Below are 25,526 nucleotides of genomic sequence, written 5' to 3'. Positions count from 1 at the left end.
CAGTCTTAAAAATAAGCAGGCAAAACGCAGGTTGGCTTTATACAATTGTTCTGTGTTAAAATACGCAATTGCGTATTTTTGAAGCATGAAGCTACATGCAATTTTCGCACAGGTTGTTAACAACTGATGCTTTGCGAACAACAAGCTTCATGCTTCAAAAATACGCAATTGCGTATTTTAACGCAGAACAATTGTATAAAGCCAACCTGCGTTTTGCCTGCTTATTTTTAAGACTGATTCACGCAGCAAATACGTCAAGTGGGTTTGTACCCTAAGGGTATATTCACACGAACGGGCTCGCAGGGAGATTCTCGCTGCGAGCCCGGCAGGTCCTGGCAGTTCCCATACACTACATACTTGCTGCGGTCTAAACGACCGCAGCGAGTATGTAATTATACCGCCCTTAACCCCTTCTGCTCCCCCGCTGTAAGCATACTTTACCTGTCCTTGCTGCACGGGTCCGGCGTCCTGCTCTCCCGTCCGGCCAATTAGTGTGTTTCCCAGCCGCAGCCACTGATTGGCCGGACGGGAGAGCAGGACGCCGAACCCGTGCAGCAAGGACAGATAAAGTATGCTTACAACGGGGGAGCCGGCCGGGAGCATAAGGGGTTAAGGGCTGTATAATTACATACTCGCTGCGGTCGTTTAGACCGCAGCAAGTATGTAGTGTATGGGAACTGCCAGGACCTGCCGGGCTCGCAGCGAGAATCTCGCTGCGAGCCCGTTTGTGTGAATATACCCTTACACAGAGATATTTATCTGACAGATTTTTGAAACCAAAGCCAGGAATGGATTTGAAAAGAGGAGAAATGTCAGTCTTTCCTTTGTGACCTGATCTCTGTTTATAGTCTGCTTTTGACTTTGGCTTCAAAAATCTGTCAGATAAATCTCCATCTACGCAGAACCATAGTTGTTAGTTACAATCGTTACTATTATCGTTTACTCCATCTGATCCCAGCAAATGAAGTAACAATGTGAAATTACACTGAACGATTAGTGAACAAATGTTGAATTACAGCAAACGAATGCAGAATTACAGCGAAGGAATGTGGAATTACAGTGAATGAGTAACAATGATTTTGGTGAGAGCTCTAAACAAGTGATGAACGATTTCTCATTGGTCGTTTGAGCGATGCCTTCATTTACACAAAAGGATTGTCATTTAAATTTGAACAATAGAACAATAATTCTGTGGTAAATCCACAGTAAGTGAATGTAAGCATACCTGAGACAAACAGGTCTTTTTCTGTTGACAAATCTTTTATCTACATTTTAGTGATGAATACGAGAGATGAGTGCAATTTGAGCATGCTCGAGTCTGTCCGAACCCAGAAGTCTCAGCATTTGATTACCAGTAGCTGAAAAAAATGGATGCAGCCCTAGGGCTGCTTCGAAAACATGGATACTCCATAGGCTGTGTGCCTGTTTTCCAGGACTCCCTATTGCTGCATCCACCTTCTCTTCAGCCACCAGTAATCAAATGCCAAAACTTCCAGGTGTGGACAGACTCAAGCATGCTCAAATTGCACTAATCTCTAGTGAAGACAAACAATTTATAGGGGCTTCTCTAATTATTTAAAAGCCTCAATTTTCAGTGAAAGGGGAACTATCAGCAGGTCAGACGAATCTTAACGGCTGATAGCTCCCTATTGCACAGGAGACGCCAAGGATGAAGGCATGTTTCTAACCTTCATCCTCAGCCGTGTTGCGGTGCTGTTAGTAGTTTGCTCCATTAGGAGCACTTTGGCACCCGTTAGGAGCACTGCCCATTCCCAAATCGCTGATTCGCCCCGTCCTTGGCCAACTGCTTCATTGATTATAATTAGAAAGGGGCGGGCTAGCAGCAGATATGCACTTTGGGGGCGGGCAGTGCTCCTAACAGGTGTCCTAGTGCTTCTATTGGTCTTATCGGACCGTGGAGCAAACTACTAACTGCACCAGAACAGCACAGAGGATGAAAGTAAGAGACATACCTTCCTCCTTGGTGCCTCCTGGGCAATAGGGGGCTATCAGCAGGTTAGAGTAATCTAACCTGCCAATATTTCCCCTTTAAGCATACCTGTTATTATCTAGCTATATCCCAATGGGTGTGCTGCCAGAAGATACCATGCTGGTTGTTAGTTATGTGCATGAGTCCTATTGTGATTTACAGGGCTAGTGCATGGAACTCACCTAGCCTGGACGTGTCCAGGGTAACCCAAACTTGTGGCATTAGTGACTGCACACAGTTTGGGATAAAACTAAATAACGACAGTTGCATCTTAAAATATGTAAATGCAATTTATTCTTCTTCTTTTAACTTTTATTACTACCCCCATAGGTCTTACAAAGTTTGCATTCTTTCTCTTCTGCAACCTGCAAGTTTCCCAATACAGTGCAGGTGCTCTGTCCCAACAGATGTTCTGTTTGATGGCTGAAAATCCATCTCTGTCCCTCTTGAACAATCTTTTAAGCAGGTTTATGATTTATAAAGAGGTGACAAATGGGGGGGGATGAGTGGTTTAAGGCTGTGCTCACATTTGTGTTGGAGGCTTCACAAAATCACAACACATGGCTATCTTTTTTAGCAAAGCTTTAGACACTTTAGTGGAACCTGATGAATTCCATGATAAGAAAATGGGGTCCGTCGGGCACCACTGGTGTTGGCTGTGTGACTGATCCCTCACTACTCATTTTTCTGCTCCTATGACGGAGCCCAGAAATGCAGATGTGAATACAGCTGAATAGGGTCCCGTCTGGCTGTGTGATACAAATATGACACAATTTTACATTCTGAGAGGGTGGCACTGCCAGAGGAAATCACAACCACCAAGAACATAAAATTTAGATTACAAGAATCACTAATTGCAGAATCTATCTGATTAAAGTAGAGACTTGTAATACAGTAACTAATTATGTTTTCTTTCCATCAAATCTATGCTATGCTGTGAATTTACATTCCTCTGTAGAGAGAAACATCTGCTTGCCACTTTGTTAAGTCATTAGCAGGTCTTCTGTCTACAGATATCCACTGGCTTTACATTACCAGGAATCGGTGCATACCATAGTACAAAAGTCATAGCTGTCATGCAATCCAAGAAGATGCATTAAAACAGGTCTAGAGTGAACAGAGCACTACACGTGTCCATAAAGAACACATAAAAGTAAAACGTTAATGCAGCAGTCTGGAAAGCTACTATATAGGTTTTAGAATATGTGCTACTAATGTAATAGAAGGCCAATGTCATCAATAAAACTGTGGTTAGTTCTTTCATGTGCTCGGGTCATAATGGTTGACACACCAGCTGAATACATTCCCTACTCAAGGAAAACTTTGGAATAAAAGAGAGTTAGTCCAAAAGTTAAGGGGTCCCTGCAGGAGTAATAAACTATTTTTAGGTTCCTCCATTTACAAAGGTAGAAATACAGATTATATTCTTAGTATAATTAAATGTACACAGTTTGGGGAAAATTAAAACCCTTACTGTGTGATAAATAGGTTGACCATATGTTACAGGTTTCTTCATGAATTTACGGTGTTAAACCAAGGACATTACATTGTCCTTCCACACAAGGGTAACATACTGCGGACATTTTTTTTCAAGGAAATTATTTAGGTTGCAGCTCTACCAATCCGCTGGGAATCTGAACAATGAGAGCTAAAATCTGATTGGTTGCACAGGTGTGTGTATATATATATATATCCGCTTTACCAGCATACACATGCTCGATCAAGCAAGCTGAACATGCACTTTTGGATGCTGGAATGTTCAATGTTCATCTAAAGCACATATGCAGCATTTTATACATTTTGCAGAAGCAGCCATACACATATACATTTTAGTATATTGTTAATTATACTTGTTCAAACTAGTTATACATGATAAATGGTACTAAGCTAGGGATGAGAGAAGTGTGGGTTGCAGAGGTGGGTCCTATGTCCAACCTTCTGATATGTCTCTATAGCGCACAGGGAGCTGAGGATGAAAATTATTTTCGATCCTTGGTGCCCTTTTTGGGAACTTTGTAGTATATTAGATATGTCAATGAGGGGGTTTGGTGCACAGAGAGCGGAACTACCAACCTCAGTGCACCGATCCGCTCGGCCCTCCTAATACTGGGATGGCAGTGACATCATTCTGGTGCTCTGGCTTACAAAAAATTATAGTAAGGTTAAAAAAAATGTTGAAACCACATAAATTTGTTGTAGATTAGATTTTGAAGCACTTCAAGCTGTTATTCTGATAATCCCAAAATGCCTCTATGTTGCACACAGCAACTTTTTTATTGCTGTGATGTTGAAGGTTTGACGTTATTACAATACATTTAGAAAGTCACCTGGACTCCACACGATGTGTCTACAGGACCTCAAGCAATTTTTCAAAAAGAGACAAATGACAATGGACACATTTGGTCATTATAGTTGACGGCCAAATCTGCAATCAACTAGTAGCCACTTTCTTGTCCCCGCCAGCAAGTCATCCAGTTGTTAGATGTAAAAGCAGCTTAAGGCTAGTTTAGCAATAATGTGATAAATCTACAATTTTCTTCTTAACAAAGACAAAGTAGGTATTGATCTAAGTAAGGCAATCTTTTCTGAAGGCAAGTTAGAGCTGTGATTAATACTGGTGTCCAACTATCTCCCCATCGCAATGTGTGTCAAAGTCATGAAAGAGGTATCCTACATGTGGAATGATATGGTATGGACAAAAAAATAATATACCAGGTCAAGCCTCATGTTATTTTAAAGTGGTAGAAAGTGGCCATAAGTGAGTTGTGCTTAGGGAGATCATGACCCCCCCCCACCCCCAGTCCAGTTATTCAGACCCATTTGTATGCACAATCACAAGGAAACTTATAAAACAACAGCTATTATGTAAAGCTGACTATTCACAGTGAGATTTATTACCATCAATTATGATTGATGAGACATCCTTTGTTCCCAGACATGAAAGGAGAGGGAAGGAGAGGGTCACTGCAAACTAATTTTTCAGCAAAAAAAAAAAAAAAGTCTAATTGTGGTACAGTGCAAACTTCTTCTCATGGAAGGCGTCAGTAGCCAATATTATCTGATTCAGAGCTCATCACAACTGGAAAACATATGGCAGCTTTTACGAACAAACTTAAAAACAAAGAAAGGTTCAAAGAAAAATTATATCTGTATAGGAGAGACGATTTTCAAAACAGTTCACTTTTTTCCAAGACTACAAAAATCTATAAAACATATTGGTATAATCTAAGTGGGCGATTTGTATCAGAACAATCTCCCTACAAAACTGCCCAAGATCAATCACCCAATTTAGGGGGAATTAGTATGAATGCGACATCAGTGGGTATCAATCTTGCTTTGTTTTATTGTATTTAAGGTGTGGGGCAATAAAATAAGCCATAGGTTGTAGCCATGTTTTCCAGGACACCCTAGGGCTGCATCTAACTTCTTCAGCCACCGGTGATCAAATGCAGAGTGTATGGGTTCGGACAAACCCGAGGTCAAGGTGCGCTCATCTCTAGTAATGATACATGTTAATCAATGTGAACTGCATACATCATATATACCACACTTCAATGAACCAACAACATAAAACAATGTTACACAGGGTAAAAATAACTACAACAAAGAAAACATGTCTTGAATGATCCCTCAACACTCTTTACACTTTGCCAGGTCCAGCCACTCATCAGATGACAGCTACTGAGAGCGACACAAAGGATGCTGGGTACACAAATGTAAATGAGACATCTGTCAGTCTGGGGCAAACAGTGCGAGCTGCTACATCTAGGAAGCAGAACACAGTCTGTAAGATCTCCAGAGGGAAAAGATTTGCTGAGCCTTGTATTGTTTCCGCACTCAATTCCCTGCAGTGTCAAGATCCCAATTTTATTATAGCATGCACAAACCCAATCACTGTAACACTTATTCTTCTTATTAGGTTTACATATGAAGCATCAATCACAGCATGCAGGAATATGGAGCGGATATAATGCAGGTTGATGCCTATAAAAGTATCTATATGTACATTAAATCATGGTTATATGTATAACAAAGGTATAGTAAAGCATCAGTCACTTTTGCAGAATGACAGAAAAAGCTGGGATTGTGTGTGATATTTCAGTAACACATTTAAATGGTATGTGAACACAAACAGTGTTACCTTGTCAGCCTGGACTGACCCCTCTCCTATCGACATTGTAGCTGCACATCACCTGCTTTCTAGAAAAATACTGTCACAAGTCTTCTTACTAGGCTGAAGCTCACAAAACTGTCGGAACAGCACTACTAGGATGGCAGAATTAACCTGGCCATGCGTACCAGATATACAAGAGCCAAATTGATCGCTAAATTCCACCATAGCATCAAGTCTCTACAGAATCAACTCAAGAGGTGTCTTTACATTAAGATTCATAACAAACATTATGGCAGATTTAACTGGATGGCGTTATAAAACCTACTGAACAGTGTTTCCACTGCTGACTAGACATGAGGGAACTCTAACTCTCTGCATTTGATTATCGGTGGCTGCAGAAGTTGGTGGCCTCACTAGGGAGTCCTGGAGAGCTTAGATACAGCCTATGGCTGGGTTCACTAGATGTATGACAGCAGCCGTTCTGTGACACGGCCGTGTCACAAAACGGCCGCTGTCAGTGAAGTTCATCCTGGCCAGTACTGCAGTCCCGGCCGGATGAACTTCATTTCTTTTGAATTGGAATACGGGCACATACAGGTGTGCCCGCGTTCTAATTCACCATAGCCAACAATGTTCAATGAATAGCGGCCGCACAAAACTGGCATGTCAGCTATTTGTGCGGCCGCAAGGAATCCTGGCTGGAGCGTATACAGAGTTTATACACTCCAGCCGGGATTCCATTGAAATCAATGCAATGTATTTTTTCATTTAACAACAGCCAGTATTGCAATCTGCAACAATGGCCATTAGTAAATGAAAAAAATCCGGTGTGAACTTAGCCTATGACTGTATCCATGTTTTGCAGGAAGCCTTAGAACTTATCCCTAAGTTCTGTGAAACACTGACAGCATGGAAGGGGAAGCCGTGTCGGTGAGTCTTTCCCCGTGTGGCATGATGTATCCATATAATGCTGGGAGCGGTGTTTGAAGCTGTGTCATTACAGTGCCACGTATATTCAAACACTTTCCACGCTCCCGGCAATATATTGATACATCATGCCATGCAGGGAAGGACTCCACAACAAGGCTTCCCCATCCATGCTGTCTGTGTTTCATAGAAGGTGGGAATAAGCCTTAGGGCTGCATTCAACTTGCAGTAAGAAAATTGGTCTGGTTGCCTTCAAAACCACATTAATCTTCTATGTCCGACAGATGCCACCATGTCACTGCTGAATTTTTTTGTTAGAACTTGATGCTGCTATTTCTACCAATAAACTGACAGGCCAATATGACAGCTATCTTCTAGAAACAGCACACCTCCCTTACTGAAGTGCACAGAACACAACCTGTGGAAAGGCGTAGCACTGTTTTTCTCATGCTAGGTAGACCCTTAAGGGTGCATTCACACGTACAGGATCCGCAGGAGATTTGATGGTGCAGATTTGAAGCTGTAGATTTGCTTTGAATCTGCAACTTCAAATCTGCTGCGGATCCCGTACGTGTGAACGCACCCTTAACAATACAAGCTACCTGCTTTCTCAGAATAGCATGACGCCAAGCCAACCAGATTTCCATACCAAATTACATCGAACAGGAATTCTGTACTAGATAACACATTGTGGGTTAAACAAGTAATTTTGTTAAGATTACAGTCCAAATCCCCCCAAAAATGGCCAAATGCATCTCGGTGCTACCTGCTTAGAAAGACGTGACAAGCCATCCATTATGCATGAATATCCTGAGTGGATTGGCAATGTGCAGTGATTGCTTGTGCCTGGCAATCAGGATGATTTTATAGCACAGGTCTGCATTAGGGTCTAAAGCCTTGCACATTCCAAAAATAATAACACTGTGTGTATAACCATACACGGCCGCTGCAATAAAATTATACTTACAAGCCTAGCCGTATTAAAGGGAATTCTGTAAAGCCTACCAACAAAAATACCCAATACTAATATGCACTGGTTGTTTTCTTCTCCGCGCTGCTTCTTGTAGGGCAGTAACAGTTAAAACAGTTTCTGCTTTTAACAACCATCTTTAAAGCAAAACACTATTTGCATTGCAGATGCAGACCGCTAAAATTACACGTTTAAGCAATTAGAATTTTATAGGCAGACTATACGCATATGAAATGACATGCAATTCAAATACATAGCCAAAATAATATTAACACAAAAAAAGTAAAAAAAAAAAAAAAAAGAGCACAACCCTCTTCTTTCCTTTGTTCGATTTCTTCACTCTGGTCTCTTTGTTTAGGAGAATACATGAGGAACAGTGCCCCCAAGTGACAGCACAGGCACAGCGCACGCCGATGAGTAGACTACTATTATAATCATATTAGTGATTCACAGAACAAAATTAGCCCACCAAATGTCTGCACAAAATAAAAGGCTGGTGGAACAGCAGGACACTCTGCAAGGCTTTTGCAGGAGGTGATAATGCTTTCTATCTGGCATTAATCCTAGGAAGGCATTCTGGTCTTCCAAAATGGCATCATTGCCTACAGCTGCTCTGTCCCCAGGCAAAACAGTCTATTAGGAGCTGAGCAGAGATAGAAAGCTTGTTAGCAACCTGATATGGTGGCAATGCCACTACAGGAACTCATCTCTTGGTACCAGAGTGAACCCAAATGACTCCGCTTCTGTTTAAGTCTGTAACTAAGTGGGTTCTGGTTTATTATTCCTGAATGAACAATATAGCAGCGAATAAGCCAATCCTGACTTATAACTAACAATACTGATCAGTACCCAGACATAACAGTCTACAAAGAACAGCCTGCACACTATAACATGCTGTTACCCATCAGAATTCTCCACTCCTAGAACTCCAAGAGTAAGAAAATGCACAATAAACATGAAAAACAAAGCTTAAAGATGCAGTGACTGGCAAGAACCAAATTATAATGTCTAGAGAACAGGATCAGAACATCTCCAAAATGGCATGTAATGTGGGGTGCTTCTACAACGTAGAGGTTAGTGACTAATGAAAGGGAAACATGAGCACCCAATGCTTATTGATGCACATGGGGAGCAAAAGCTAGCCTGGCTGTTCTGATAACATACAAGAGCGGGTGTAGAGAACTAATGAAAACATTAATGCTGATTATGTATTCCAGCAAAAGAAGCCCCACCCCTCTGGCTAAGCCCCCCCAATAAAGTGCCATACAAGCCTTGAGAATTGACATGTCAATTCTTTGAGCGGAGAGCTGTCGAAACAGAGGCGGGCGAGCCATCCCAATGACACACTGAGTCGGGAGAAATTCTGATTTACTCAGTGTGAATGGGCCCTAAGCAAATTTCTAAAGGGACTCCCTGCATCATAATTTATTATGATGTAATGTGCTCCAGAACAGCCAAAGCATTACGCTACTGAAGTGACACAGCCGAGTCAGTTCCGTAAGTAAATCCTCTATTCGGGAGCACACTGCATCATAATGAACTGTGATGCAGGGAGTCCCATTAGAAATAAAGGGAGGGATTTATGAAGACCGGCGTACCCGAGCCTGCGCCTTGCAGCAGATGTAGATTTAGATCATGACTTACACCTGCAAGCACGTGTGAATCCTGATAAATGAGGCCCGGGAGGAGGCCACGCCTTCTTCCCGCCTTGTCACCCCCCCCAAGTTTCCCCAGCACACTCATCAGGCAAGCGGGGCATACGGCAGGCATACGCCAGAGAGAATCTGCACCTTTTCCCTGGTGTACGCCTCGGGCGGACCTTTTATAAATGTTCCCCAAAGTAATCAGTCCATGATATACAACCAGCCTACAGACTGTATATATCACAGGTTGTACATGGATGTGTGAATGCAGCCTAAGGAAATCTTGGTACACAATCAGCAAAGGAATCATCGGTAATGCATCCATAATTCATAATTTTTGTAGATAAACAAAGAAGTAAAGGTAATAGTTAAATAAGTAGGAATGGTTTAAAATGATTATGCATCTGTATTGTTTTACAAATTTTGACGTTACAGATGCTACTTCCGTAACATCTGCTAAGTGCGGACGCTCCTATAGACTACAATGGGACAATCCGTGCTGTAAATATAGGCCGCACTAGCGCATGTCCGTAAATTGTCCATAGCCGTTTACTGCAGAACAGTAAAAATACGGAGAGAGTGCATAGCCCTATTGAAAACAAAGGGACCTTATTGGACTTATGGATTTATGCACAAACATATAAGCCTATGAAACACATACACTCAAAACTTTTCTCAGATCTTAAACACAAACCTCTCCAGGTTATTTTTTTAGGCAATGCCTTTAGTGGGGGGAAAAAAACAGGGTGGAGAAAATAAAGCATTCCCAAAACTGTTATATTAGGATTATTATAAAGCAAACATACTTTTTTCACCATGGGTTATTTACACAGAAAAATGCAGTGGAGAAATGCAAACAACTCATGATAAGCTTATGTGTATACTTAGGGCACCATCCTGAGAATAAGGTAATGATGACTTGTCATTGTCAATGGCGGATCTGTACTTCAGCTAGGGGGCTAAATGTCCAGCCCAGGGGGGGAGACATGACCCCCAAGAGAGCCGGCATGGCAGTACAGCAAGCTTGATTTCCCTGGTGAGATCACTAATCTAATAAGCTTGCCCCAGGGCTAGAAATAATATGGTTTAGCTATTAAAGAGCCCTAAGTCTAGTATAGGAAATATTGCTGGCTGGTACTGCAGCTTGATGAGATAAAGGAAGGAGAAGGGGTGGAGATGGCAGCCATTTGTAACTAAGCTTCACCTCGATTACACATAAATGCAGTCAGCAGAACCAGTTTACAATTGCTGTACATATAGACTGCATATTACAATGCCAGGGACATGAACTAGGGGATAAAAGTTTCCATGTATAAGCATCAACGTTACCAATTCATGTGAATAGGTGCTGAAAATAAATGTACATTATATATGTTTATGTTCCTTACCTATCATTTATCAGTGTGTCATTCTGGCATGCAGCAAAAATTATTAGCTGGGTAGTAAAAGCTAATAGTGGATCTACGGTTTCCCGTCTATAAGATCCTGTGTTGTCTTCGTGTATTTTTTTCAATCAACAAATATAGTGTTATTTTACTATATGAATAATGAGAATGAGAACAGTGATTTAGGTTACGTCCACATAGGACAGAAATGCTATTGCCTTGCCTAATTCAAGTTCTAACCTGCAAAATCTGTTGGTGTTTATATCAGTGTGTATATGTAAAGCGTCTGTGTGCACACGTGCATGCTACTTGCACTGCGTTATTGTACTGTGCGCAGGTGTGCCCAGCTGGCTGCCAATCACGCAAAGACAGGGATGGGAGGGGACAGGGAGAGGAGGCAATACAGGCCTCAGCACCTCAATGGGCTTGGGAAACTCCTCTTTGACTCTTTACATTGAGAATAAAAGCATTTTTCTATGTTATAGAAGCAAAGATAGATATATGATATATAAGTTCAATGTTGTCTCCTTGTCCTAACAGTGTCAGCAGTTTGAATTGTGAATTGTAGCCGACTGATTGACTTTAAAACTACTCCTCTCATCTTGGTAAGATTAAGCTTTGTGTCTGTTATGCTGCTACTCCGCACTAACACAGTGAATACTGGTATGTGCACTGTGGTGTTTTAAGACATCAGATTAATGAAAGTGTGATGTTATGGAGCTTTTTCTTGATTTAGCAACATCTGTTCCTGGAGGGGTATAAACAGGGCGAGCTTCCCATGCATTTCACTTCATTTACATGAATATTAGCAGTTAAGAGAATCCAGCACAGTTAAATACATGATTAACAAAAACTTCTGTAGTATCGAGCTCTGGTGTTAACCATTCAGTCCCCCTCAGCTCTAACAGGCAAACATCTTCAGTAGCTATTACTAAGAGGATGATGGAGCTTCATAGAATTCACAAATAATCCCAAGCTAGAATAACGACTGGAATTTCTGCTTCTGACAGGTTGTTAAAAGCTCCAACTTGTATAGGAGAATATTGGATGGAAGAGAGCTCCAACATGGGTGGCAATCCAGCTTTTCCTGAATCCTGATGTTATATATGCCTAGTATAATGACCATCAGGAATCGGCTCATTGTACTACCTAACCAGTCTGGCTTTGGGTGTTCTAAATGGCTCCCTGGTTTCCACCCTCAAACTTTCAGATATTTTTTTTTCGTGCATTTAGAACGTGCTTTTTTGGGATTTTTTTTAAACAAACAAAAAATGGGAAACTTTTTCATTCTTTTCCTTTTCTTTTTTTCCTACAGCAAATAACATTGTGTTTGCAATCTAGACATTTTTTAGAATACAGTCTGATTATAATAAGGTCCTGGCACTTAAAGGGAATCTGTCATCTGTAATATGTGTTGCAAACACCTGAAACTGTTAGACCACTGTTAGGTCAAGGAGACACACTGTACCTTTCATATATCTGTCTGTGATTCCAGGATGTAGAGAAATGCTTTTATTCTCTGGTACAAGGAGTCAAAGAGGCTTTCCCAAGCTCCTGAATAGCTGCAAGCTCCCCCTCCCTGCTTGATTGATACCTGGAGTCCCAAGCAGGATCAGGTATGGGAGCGGGGGTAAGGAGGTGTTACAGCCTGCCCCACTTCAGGAATTTAGGAAAGCCTGACTTTTCTTACTATAAGACTATAATACTATTATATTACTATAATACCGGGGATGTACGCCGGTCTTATATTAGGCCCCGCTCCCTTTTCCCCGGCAGGACACATTAAGAGGCACATGCCTCTTAGTGAATCCGTCCGGCCGGGTGCCCGAATCTGCGCCTGGCGTAAAAAATCTACACCTGTTTCCAGCAGGTGTAGATTTTGATCATCATTTACGCCTGCAAGCAGAAGTAAATCATGATAAATAAGCGGTGGGAGGAGGTCGCACAACTAGTGTAGGTCTGAACACCCAGAAGACGACAAACAAAACTTTCCACATCATATTTTTTGTAATGACAGTTCTCATTTAAATGTTAAAGTCAGGTTCTGCCTGCAATTAGGGGAGGAATGCGGCAGCCATGGCCAGTACCACTGCATATAAGAGCGCCCTTACATGGGCCAATTATCAGTAATAAGCATCCCTACTAATGCTCATTGGACTGATAATTGGCCCATGCAAGATGGCCTTTACTGAATGTACATTAGTATAAAGTCGGGTACAAATAAAAGAAAGTATGACAGAATCTGTTGTTGTCTGTCCTCAGAGCTGCATAGTCTGTATAGGAGCTATAGAAACAAATTGGTAGGACATTTTTAATTAACATCTATTGCAAAGTTGCTTTATTTTTTCATTCTAGATGTACACAGACAATAAAGAAAAATTTGGATGTGATAGTGTACATGGCCTTTAATGCAACTGAGGAACAATAACTGAACAATAATAATAAACCTCATTACTGCGGTTATTGGTAATGCACAATGTTGTAGGAGCGATGAAACAATAGCCAGTAATTACACACCACTGTTTCTTCTGCTTTATTGTTCAGCGGAGCTACATGCCAGCAAAGCTGCTAAATTAAACTACTGAATAGATGCCGGATGGAGGTTTCTTGAAATGCCCCAAAATGTTGTTTTGTACATCTCTTCTTAAAGAGGAACACACACACTTACTTGCATGACTAAGGCTCTGTTCAAACTAGTTTATTGCCTATGCAGTTGCGGATACTTTGCTTTTTCTTTTTAATTACTGTAATATATATCTATCTGTACTGATGAAAACGGTGTTTTGGGATCAGTTTGGAAATGTGCCCAAGACAGCAGTGTCTATTAGTATACTGTTGCTCATATAGACCCCCATACTGTATTCTGCAGCACTGACAGAATTTATTACCATTTACACAGTTAGGGTATGTCCACAATACGGAATCCCGACGTATCACCTGCTGCGGATTCTGCAGCACGTCCCTGCTCGCATCTCCTCTGGTCCCATAGGCTTTATTTTATGGTTTGCTAGATTCCGCCGTCCCCCAAATAATGAACCCGCTTATTCATATATCTGCCAAACCATAAAATAAAGTCTATGGGACCAGGGGAGATGCGAGCGGGGACGAGCTGCAGAATCCGCAGCAGGTGATCTGCCGGGATTCTGTAGTGTGGACATACCCTAACTGTGTAAATGATAATAAAATCTGACAGTGCTGCAGAATACAGTATGGGGGTCCGACCAAAACCACTTTTTATGGAATGCTGCGGAGGGGGCGAGAAAACAAAATAACAATACACCTACCTCCCTGGCTCCGGCCTGTGTTTCTGCCCACTGAGCCATTCAGCGGTTGTAGCAGTGTCCCACCTCTGCCACTGAATGGCTAAACAGGCTTTCTATGTCACATCTAAGTACCTGGAAGTGTTATCATGGAGAACACGGCACTTCCTGTTTTCTAACACTTTTTTTTCCAGTCTCAACACAGAAAGTTCCATGTTTCCCAGGTCATCTGAGCGCTCACAGAGACAGAGGCAGTCATTTAACTGTTGGACACATTGGGCCGTGACTCTCTGTACTGGCCGAAACTGCATGTGTTTAGTCTTTTTTTTTTTTTCCAGACCAGCACAAGATTAAAAAGTTGCCTTCAGCATGTTTTACAGCATGATAACAAAAATATAATGATAATAAAAACAAATGTAAATTGCAAACTTGCTTTATATCACATTCCCTGCTGATTTATATTTTGAAAATTATAACGACAATGACACTTTAACTAATTTTCCTATTATTCAATATTTCTACCGCAGATTAGTCTTGTTCAGAAGAGCCCTTTGTACTAAGATTTACATATACAAATGCGCTAGGACCAAATACATTAACAAATGCACTAGGACTGATTACATAAATAATCGGAGGAATGAAGAAAAAAAATGCATAAGAGCCTCATTTAGGTTGTTCAACAGAGAATCATATACTTACAAGGTAAGGATTGCTATGCCTTATAATGGAAAATACATGTGCACAGAATGATTATTCTATCATTACCAAGGAGCACACAATTCTATAAATAGAAGCCACGTTTCTTCACTACCACAATTCCTGGTAATATTGGCTCTAAATGCCATGTTCCCTAAACGTGTTCGATTATACAGTGCATGAGGCAGAAAAAGTCCATAAAAATAATAAAAAGGTTTAAAAAAAACTTGATACAGCATGGCCCCTTCCCAACTTCTTCTATTTTTGCATATTTGTTAAATCTGAATGTTTCAGCTCAACAAAGTACTTATAATAGGCAAAAATACCCTAGGAAAACACAAAGCAGTTTTTAAACCAGTTAAATCTAATCACCACTTAAAGTGGACCTGTCAACAGTTTTAACTAAAAGGCAGCTTACAATAGGGCTTCTCACCCTGAATTTATAGATGTTGCTATTATAGCAATCCAGTGCACCGGTAGTGAGATATAAGCTTTTGCAATAATAAGGGGAAATTAGGAGATAAAGCCCAAGGTGCGTTCCCATCGGCTGCAAAAGCCCAAGCACAGTTCTACCTTTACTTTGAGCTACTTAGAAAGTACAGGTCTATCAGCCTGAAGTCTGATAGGCTGTAAGGAAGTACAAAGTTGTAGGCTACAAAGTTTTATCAGGGTTTCTTGAAATGTGCCATTTAACCACTAAAATGTTTTATTGGCATTGTCATTTTATTTTTTACTTTTGCCAATGTGACAATGGCTTGTAAGGGGCAATCTGAACAGCAATAGTCACCAAGGCAAGTGTCAGACAGGGGGTGCACAGATTGTAACAGCTAAATAAGGGAGTGTTCTCCCATTACATCTGATGTATGCATACAAACCTACACCAATACATGGAGGCCAAGTGGTGCACACTTATACAAATCTGCTGTATCATTTTCAAAATCATTTGGCCACTACATGTAAAAGCTGGTACGTAGAAACACACTCTTACAGCCAGTACTACTGAGCTCTGTGGTGATCTATATTTGGTAAAGTGGTATACAAATGTAATAGTGTTTGCTTTACACTTTTCCTTTTTTATTAAATTCTATCATGTGTTTGACTCCAATAATCTACAGAAGAAGAGATTCCCACAGCATCCAAGGTGAAAAAGGTGTTTATTCACATATCAGGGTACAGAAAATGCAACGTTTCGGCCTCCTGGCCTTTGTCAAGCATATGTATGCTTGACAAAGGCCAGGAGGCCGAAACGTTGCATTTTCTGTACCCTGATGTGTGAATAAACACACCTTTTTCACCTTGGATGCTGTGGGAATCTCTTCTTCTGTAGTTGATAGCGCTCATACCAAGGATTGTGAGCCTACCTGCATGCATCCTATTTTTTCTATTTTTGGTCATAATCGGAGTATCTCCAAGGTGCTGTTGGATTTTTTTGTTTTTTGACACCAATAATCTGTCACAGAAACTCATGTGTAAGCCTTATGGTTTGTTATATGGTAAAATTCAAGAGGTGGAAAATGCTAATCTGTGTCTGAAATCAGTGTGGATTTTGATGCAGATTAACATGGATATTACAATCGGAGACATATTCAGAGATTCCATTCAGAAACCATGTAAAAATTTTAGCATTGTGTAGAGGCTACCAGTGAAGTCAATGAGCTAGGGCTACACAACAAGGACTGGTTGCACAATGTCACACTCAATGGGGTTGTATTGCGACTGTGATCCTTGATAGATCTTTGGTTGCAGGAAGCAAGTCATAGGCAACTTTGCTTTCATACACCTCAATGCAAGTATTATGCGACTGCAACTTTCTTATTACTTCTCTGCAACCTGGCTATTTTATTAACAGCCAAAACTTAAAGGGGTACTCCGGCCCGGCCGTATTTTTCAGAAATGGCCGGGGAAGGGGTAGTTATGGATGCCGGAGGTCACTTACCTCTCAGGATCCAGTGCTGGGTCCCGGATCATGGTGCACCGTACCCCCGTCTCGCGGCCGCTTCCTGGTCTGAGCTGCCGCACGAGACGTGACGTCTCCAGGCAGCTTAGCCATTTAGCGGCCAAGGCGGGACTCCTCTACAGCGCCAAATGGCTGAGCTGCCTGGAGACGTCACGTCTCGTGCTGCAGCTCAGACCATGAAGCGGCCATGGGACGGGGGTACGGGGCGCCACGGGACGGGAACCCGGCGCTGGAACTGGGGAGGTAAGTGACCTCCGGCATCCATAACCACCCCTTCCCCGGCCATATCTGAAAAATACGGCCGGAGTACCTCTTTAACTGTTAAAAAAGTTGTGCAACAGCAAATTGCAGACAAGTCGCACAAAAAATTCTGGTTACACAACTTAGAGTAGACTGATTATGGAATACAGATATAAAGTAGCGTGGATTTTAGCCATGTGACCAGACTGTACTGAAATTGGTTTAACAAAATGGTAATATGATCAAAGTTACATTCACCCACATAGACGATCTGGCTTAAACAATTTACTAACTAACCAACTAAATAACAAAGATAAAGAACTAGATAAACTGTCCCTATCACCCAAGTGTGAACGGCTCCAAATATTATAATTATAAAACAACAGTTTGGACAAAAACAGTAGGAAAATGGTCAAAAGTCAACAGCATTTAAATTTACTTTTAAAAATGAATCGATAAACCAGATTGAACACTAGAAAAACATCCTGTATCTAATTAAGGACATACTCAATGCTTCAGAATCACAGCGGGAAGAGTGACACCATGTCAGATATAGCCGAAGCAGGTAATTCTGTACTTTATCCACAACGCTGGTAACAATTAGAATATGATGAAGCTACACACAAAAAGGGGGAAAGATGAAAATGATTTAGATCTGTAAGCACATGATGAAAAACTAATTCAGAACAAATGTCTCCTTCTTCAGATCATATGAATCAGCAGTAACCTTTCGTCAAATAAATTGGCAGGGTTATGGTTGTTTAAAAATGCTATATATACTTTTAACACATGGTTTTGATACTGGACAGTTTACTTTGGTTCATCTGAAACAATGGGTCTATTAGAATCCCAAAAACACAATGCAAAACGATGTAAACAATGGAATATAGAGAGGCCTTCTTCCAGTAAGTGGGATACATTGCACCCACCAGAGAAATTACTCCTGTCCACTTCGGAGGGTGGTTAGCCCTTACGTTACTATAAACAGGTCACATGATCAAAAAAGAATAATAGATTATGCGTAGAGATGGCCAAAGTATCTTCATCATCCTCTGAACCTAGGTCTTGGGATCTGTCGATTAATTTATCACTAAACTGTATACTTTGTGTCAGTTCTCCAAAGAGAGGTCATTTCTACTTTCTACCACAGGTTTTGGTGCAACTTCTTGGTGGAGATTTGATATCGGTGCTGAGTATTTTCATAATATGTGACAGGGTTTTAAAAAACTGAATTGCAGAATCCATATCCATACTACCCTACATCTTCTGAACTCAAATTAAGTCGAAATCCTAAGAGAGGTGTTAAAAAAATAAATAAAACTTTACTTGCCTTCCCTGCTCCCCAGCCCTATCCTTATGTACAGCTCTTTCAGGTCAGCATGTGCACTTGCCGCATGGGCAACTGCAAATACTGATAACTCTAGGACAGTGGGAGTGGAGGGGGAACGGAAAGGTTAATACAGGCTCTTCTACAAGCTTCCTGTGGATACTTAAAAAAAAAGCATTAATACATTGGTACAAGCCCATACTGCCTCACCATAGTGCAATCTTTCCATGCAACGTCAATGTTTTAAACTAGGCTAAGTTCGAACTGCATTGACCCTATACGGTATCGGTATACATCATCATCCTGATGAATAGGTATGCCAATGTATATCTTGGCATACTGCCAGTAGGCTCATTTAGCGGTCCAAAAATAGTTAACTAATGACTACATTCGGGCCACCTCCTCAAAAGTATGGTAAGCTGTGCCAAGGGTTTATTCGGCCATTAAAGTGTACCTAACTTCTAAACAACTAAAATGTCATAGAAAGCCTTATACCGATGAAAGTTAAGTCCATGGACTTTCACGGTGTTGGTACAGCATGTGCTCAGCTTTCAGATGCAAGTCAGCAGAGACCAAGCACTAGACAGAGAACAGCTAGCCTTTTCATAGAGATGTCATAGACATGTCAGATGGGTAGATCGTGGAGGTCTGACTGCTGAGACCCCACCGATCTACACATCTGACATGTCTATCACATCTCCATGATGGCAGAAGTTTGTTTAAAAATTTAGGTACCCTTAAAACTAAATGGTTTCACAACCAGCATATGCCACATCCATTTTTGACAGAATTGAGACGTTATACAGGCTTAACTTATTGTGAACCCAACCCAAGTCAAACAAAGTACTTGTTAGAAGATATGTTCTGTTTGGGAGCTCTTCTCTCTGTACTGTCGCCCTCACTGAGAGAAACTGACGACTTTCAAACTTTATAGTTGTTGTTTGGTGACTACAGGGTTTCTGAACAGTTACAAGCAGTGTAATGACCCAATATAGGGTCAATATACGCCGGACCCGTAGCTCTATTCATAACAGAGCCGGCAGGGCCCGATACAAAGATGGTCGGGGGTATAGAGGTCAGACCCCCGGGACCTCCTACTTTTCCCCTAGTGGTCAAGACCTTAGAGCTTTTTTTCTGGGCTAATGTTTTGATTAAAAAAAAAAAAAAGTGATATGCAAATATGTTAGGGATCCATCATCTTATTATTTAAGTTATTTGAAACAGCAGTTTTAAAGGTTTAAGTTAACAAAAGAAAATAAATTATAAAATCTTTTTTTTTTCTTTCCCCACAAAATACACAGTGGTTCATTAATGGCTTTACAGACTGCACCAAGCTAAGACCCTTCCCATTAAAATCAATGTTGTATGTTGTTAGAAATGAAAAGACTGGATGCAGGACATTTTCTGGGATTTCTGCCCCCACAATGACCACACACTATCTTCATATTACCAGCTTTTACATCAATACTGTTCTTTGATCATTCCAGGTTGCTAAAGACCAAAGGTAACAGGGTGGTTTATTAGGCTCCAGCACACTGTGGCTTGTTAGTTGCCATCTAATGAAAAGCCCAAATTAGATGAATATTTATATATTATTGAAAAAAAAGAAAAAAAAATGCAATGGATTTTCATTAAATCTATCCCAAATGCACTCTTTCCAGTATTTCTACAGTTAAATCCTGCCACTGCAGTCATCTAAGATTAAACACTCATTCCACATAGCAAGCATTTAATAGCAGAGGGCACTACTACTAATCTACAGAGCAGCTTCCCCAATTTGCTGCATAATCTGCAAGAAACGTCTCCATGAGTCTGAGGAGACACACTTAGGCTTCCTTTGAAGTTCTAAAACAAATTACCTTGAAACAGAAATCACTGCTAACCGCCATGACAAATGCCTCACAATTACGACGGCAGTGTTTGCCTCCTTTGTGTGTGCTGTTATTTTCCCAGTGGAGAAATCTCACTATTAAATGAATGGAGGCGGTGGCGGTATAGGCATTGCTCAGACATGGCCCTCAGAGATGGAATATTGACTTAACATGTCACAGTCGCTTTGTCTCCTCTAAATGCTGGTTTGTAAGGTTAGGGGTGATGTACAGATGGTGCAGAAGAGCTCAAAATTAACTAATTTGTCTGTTTGCTGAAAACCCCCAAATACTTCATTTCCATGTAAACAGCTCTAGTAAAGGAATAATTAAAGTGTACCTGTCATTATAGCTTCAAAATCTAAATCAACAGGGGATGTGATATTATGCATGTTTGTTATATACATTTAGTAGTAGTATTATTATTATCATTATTATTATTATTATTATTATTATTATTTTGTTATCATGCTTTAAAACAAAGCTAGACTTACTTGTATCCAGGTCCAGTCTCCTAAAGGGAGCTTTTCATTCTTGTGCTGTTTGAATAAAAAGAGACCAAACGCAGGGAGTCCTGGCCAGTAAAGAGTATCCCAAGGCATTGGTCAATCAAATGACTGCACTCTGTGAGTGCATTTGGTCTTTTTTTTTCTTTTTCTTTTTTTTGAAAAGCACAATACTAGAGATGAGCGAACCTCGAGCATGCTTGAGTCCATCCGAACCTGAGTGTTCGGCATTTGATTAGCGGTGGCTGCTGAAGTTGGATAAAGCCCTAAGGCTATGAGGAAAACATGGATATAGTCATAGGCTGTATACATGTTTTCCAGACAACCTTAGAGCTTTATCCAAGTTCAGCAGCCCCCGCTAATCGAATACCTAACGATCGGGTTCGGATGAAGTCGAGCATGCTCAAGGTTCGCTTATCTCTACACAAGACTAAAAAGCTGCCCACAGGAGACTGGAGACTAGGCCTGGATACATGTAAACCTTTGTTTGAAAGCATGATAAAAAGAAAAAAAAATCATTAAAATTGTAAACATGCTTAAAGTGGTAGTGCGGCGCTAAGAAATTATTCACAAAATAATACACATTACAAAGTTATACAACTTTGTAATGTGTTCCCCCACCCCCGCACGTGGACCCATAACTGTGCTCAGCCAATCGTGGCTGAGCAGCCGATGACGCAGCAGAGGGGGGCCGGCATCAGGGATGGCTGCAGCGATTCGTCCGGCCTCCCGAAGATTACGTCGTTGACAGAAGATCGGGGATGGGGGACGACGCGCGTCAGGTATGTATGGTAGACTACACTTCCGGGTCCACGTGCGGGGGTGGGGGAACACGGGGAAGGGGGAGATTCACAAACATAACATACATTACAAAGTTGTATAACTTTGTAATATGTGTTATTTTGTGAATAATTTCTTCGCGCCGCACTACCCCTTTAATATTACATTCCCTGTTGATTTACATTTTGAAGGTTATAGCAACAGTGACACTTTATAGGGAACTAATCAGCATGATTGTGCCCATGATTGGTTCCCAACTGCACAGCATAGAGCTACTGGGCAGCTCCCCGAGGCTATCAGCCGCAGCTGCCGAAGTTGGTTTACATCAGGAGAAAAAGGAGTTTTATTCCAGCTCGCAAAGCTAGGAGAGGGGCAGCAACTAGTCATCTGGCAGGAAGCCGTCCTTGACTAGTCACGGCTCTCTGTCTGTCAGCTCTGCGGGGATGAATGACAGGCAGAGAGACCAGTTAGTGGCCATTGACCACTCTGCTCCAAATGCTGTGGCCTGGCTGGTAAATATATATAAGGAGTAGATTTAAAAAGCTATAGTGTGTATATACTGTATAATATATTTCAACCAGACCAATGCTTTTAGAGCAGAGTAGTGGTCGGTAACCTAGACAAGGAGATGTCAACAATAGGAGGAAAAGAGTGGACATACAAGGTGAAGGAGACAAATTTGCGAAAATGAATGTATCTGGAACAATATTTAACTAGATGAGCTCTAAAAGTATAACTATTTTAGTTAAGATGGAAATAAACCTTTAACTCCCACTTCTCCTTGACATGTGTCATTGTCCTGGGGTTTTCAGTGCTATTGAGAAAAATTTAACAGTAGTAAAGTTATGGCGGAATGCAGTGTAGTAACAAGCCGGCATAAATCTGTATTATTTTTTTTTTTTAATCCAAACAGTTGCTTGTTTGTTTTTTTGTTTCTTTTTACATTCCCCAAAGACTAACTTTATCAAAATAAAAAACAGCAAGACATGTCTCATTACCCATTATATAACATGGTACAACAGTATTCTCTAGCCTGTAAAATTGCTTTGCAAACTCTAAGTTGAATGGAGAAAAAAAATGCACTTTTTAGTGATAAAGTCAATTTATCTACAAGACTGTACCTTCAGTAATAATCCGCGCCCCCCCCCCACACACACACACGCACCCATATCCATTCTATAGCCTTGCACCACAGACTTGATGACAGAGGTTCTCCTGAGTCACTAGTACAAAGGAATCATTTAAAAGCTAAACAAATCAGTCAATGAAGGACAGAGAAAGTTATAGGATATAGACGTACAGAACACTGAAAGTACAATAAACTAATTATGTGTCCCTTTTGCTCTTTATTTTTGATACATTAAAGGGGTTTTCTGAAAATATTAACCATTTTTAGGGGTCTTGTAAATTAACATATACTGTATTGTATTGCCCCCCCCTTCACCCATGAGGCAAGCAGGGGATACAAGAATCTGCCCCTTCTCCCTGGCTTTTGCCTGGGCGCAGGACTGATAAATCTGCCCTTATGAATCTGTGGAACAGTCTACCCCAGGAGCTATTCACAGGAGAAATAACAGGAGGCCTTTAGGCCGAGTCAAGATCTGAGATAAAAATAAAATCCATTCAAATGCAGAAATATATAATATTTCTATATTTCCCATCATGCACCTTCTCTCCTCTATGACTGACCTTGGTAGACATGTGCCTTTTTTGTATCCTACTATGTAACTATGTTAATGTTTCAGAACCTGGCCTTGCTGCCGTATGGATGCTGTGAGACTACACATCGCCATATAAATATAGCCATTTAAAAACTGACTGGAAGGGTATGGGGGGAGGCAGCCATAGGGAGATGCTCTCTCCTTGTGTGCTCTTCAGCAGAATAGAGTGATAGCTATTTCTACATTACTAGAATTGTAAAAGGAAAAGTTCTAGAAGTAATAGTATATTAGCAAATAGCTCATATGCAATCCCCCAGCATGTAAACAACGGTTCAACAAAGGTAAACTTTTCCCTCTGTCAGCTGACTCTCAGCATCTAATATAGAAGCATTAAATAATGAGTTTTCCTTCAGCTGTAATAAGTGCTCATGTTTAGGTTTTAGCTGATTAAAAATATCAAGTTACCGCACAGAGGTTTCCTTACAATCTGGAAACTGACTTGAAGGAAAAAAAAAGAAAACCTTGCACATCTGGAATAAATTCTAACTTTCCATGACACAGTTTTGGAAACTCAATTTCCACTTTATTTCACATGACCAGATGGCAGCAAACACATCCTATTTTTAGCTTATTTTATCACTGATTGAATGTTTATAAAAATGACACAATGTATAAGACTCATAGTCTGGCGGCATTTGAACATATACTAGGAAAGTAGGATGTGTGATAGTTGGTGATAATACCCAGCACAACAATAGTGCTTATGTAATGCTATAGTGCTTAGTGATCCCGTAAGCATCAATGAAAGATCTTATAGATTTACTAACAAAATGTCCCGGAATTCCTTCTTAAAGGGGTTATCCAGTATTAGAAAAACATGACCACTTTCTTCCAGAGACAGCATGACTCTTGTCTTCAGTTCAGGTGTGGTTTGCAATTATGCTTCATTCACTTCAATGGAACGGAGTTGTAAAACCCCGCCCAAGCTGGCCATGTTTTTCCAATGCTGGATAACCCCTTTAAATTATACAAAAATAAAATGGAGTGAAAATTACTGGGTGTTTGTTTCAATACATATGTTAATCCTGATCTTAAAGTAATTTCTAAGAACTTTTGAGCCGCAGATATGTTTTGACCCAACAGTATCTCAGTCACAAATTTAACATCCCTGCCCTACAATCTCTAGATATAGCCGGGTGAAGTGTGCAGCAGCACTTCACTCCCCTACTCCGGCTCTATTATAAAAGCGAATGGGGCATGTCCTCCGCAGTGAGATGGACTGAGGGCACAGGAGTGATGTTCTCCAAAATACACACAGGTCAAAATTGTTAACATGCCTGCATGGCAATTCAAACGTTTTTAGAAATGACAGTAAAAGAGTTGACATACCATGCAGACTGGGGGAATAAAAAAATCATTTTTAGTGCAAACAGAAAACACTGACGAAGTGGCCTAAAGAAAAAAAAATCTAACATGCTTAGAAAGTTGCTCTATTTCCTATAATTGGTTAAAACAAAATCTTGTTGATGAATGATACAAAGAATTGTGAGTCTAGACTAGCATGATTAACTGGTATAGGCCTCACACACTTCAAATTAAAGTACACTACTATTACAGAGACGAAAGGAAGAGCAACATAGACATGTGCTATATGTACAAGTGCTATATGTAACAGTCGCCATCACTATGGTGAAACTGGTGTCTTCTAGTGTTGAGCGAACCTGTCAAACATTCAGAATTTGACTCCCAGTGGCTGGAGAAGCTGGATGCAGGTCACGGAAAACATGAATGCAGCAATAGGCTGGGAACATTTTGGCTCTAGAGGGCATGGTCACTCTTTGTGCTTTTCAGTATTTATCTAAATAGACTTGCATCCCCGGTGGTTCATTGGCACAGTTAATATGATTTTGCTACTACATTGACACTAATAGATATTAGATGAGTTAATCAAGGACCACCAATTGATTCCAAAACAACATAAGTTAATCTAAGACTACCACCTTTTCCTCCAATGGCAGTACTATATTTATAATTTTCCACGTGAAGTATAAAACATGGAATAGACATTGAAAGACCACAATATAATAAAAATACTAGCCCTGATAACTTATGTTTAAGACACGGTGGAACACTGTGTATTTGTCCGTTCCTCAAATTTTTGTTTGTGCAAGATGACGCTCGACCTGAAATGTCACATTGTAA

At 40.7% G+C, this 25,526-nt stretch overlaps 1 protein-coding gene across 1 annotated transcript in view; it reads right to left on the bottom strand.

Moving 5' to 3' along the window:
* The window catches only part of EFL1 (elongation factor like GTPase 1), a 191,331-nt gene that overhangs the window by 105,355 nt on the left and 60,450 nt on the right, over window positions 1-25,526 (bottom strand). The window lies entirely within an intron of this gene.

Source organism: Dendropsophus ebraccatus, chromosome 1 (assembly GCF_027789765.1).
Source record: "Dendropsophus ebraccatus isolate aDenEbr1 chromosome 1, aDenEbr1.pat, whole genome shotgun sequence".
NCBI classification, from domain to species: Eukaryota; Metazoa; Chordata; class Amphibia; order Anura; family Hylidae; genus Dendropsophus; species Dendropsophus ebraccatus.
Note: the sequence above shows the minus strand (reverse complement) of the source record. Positions and strands in the feature narration are given on the sequence as shown.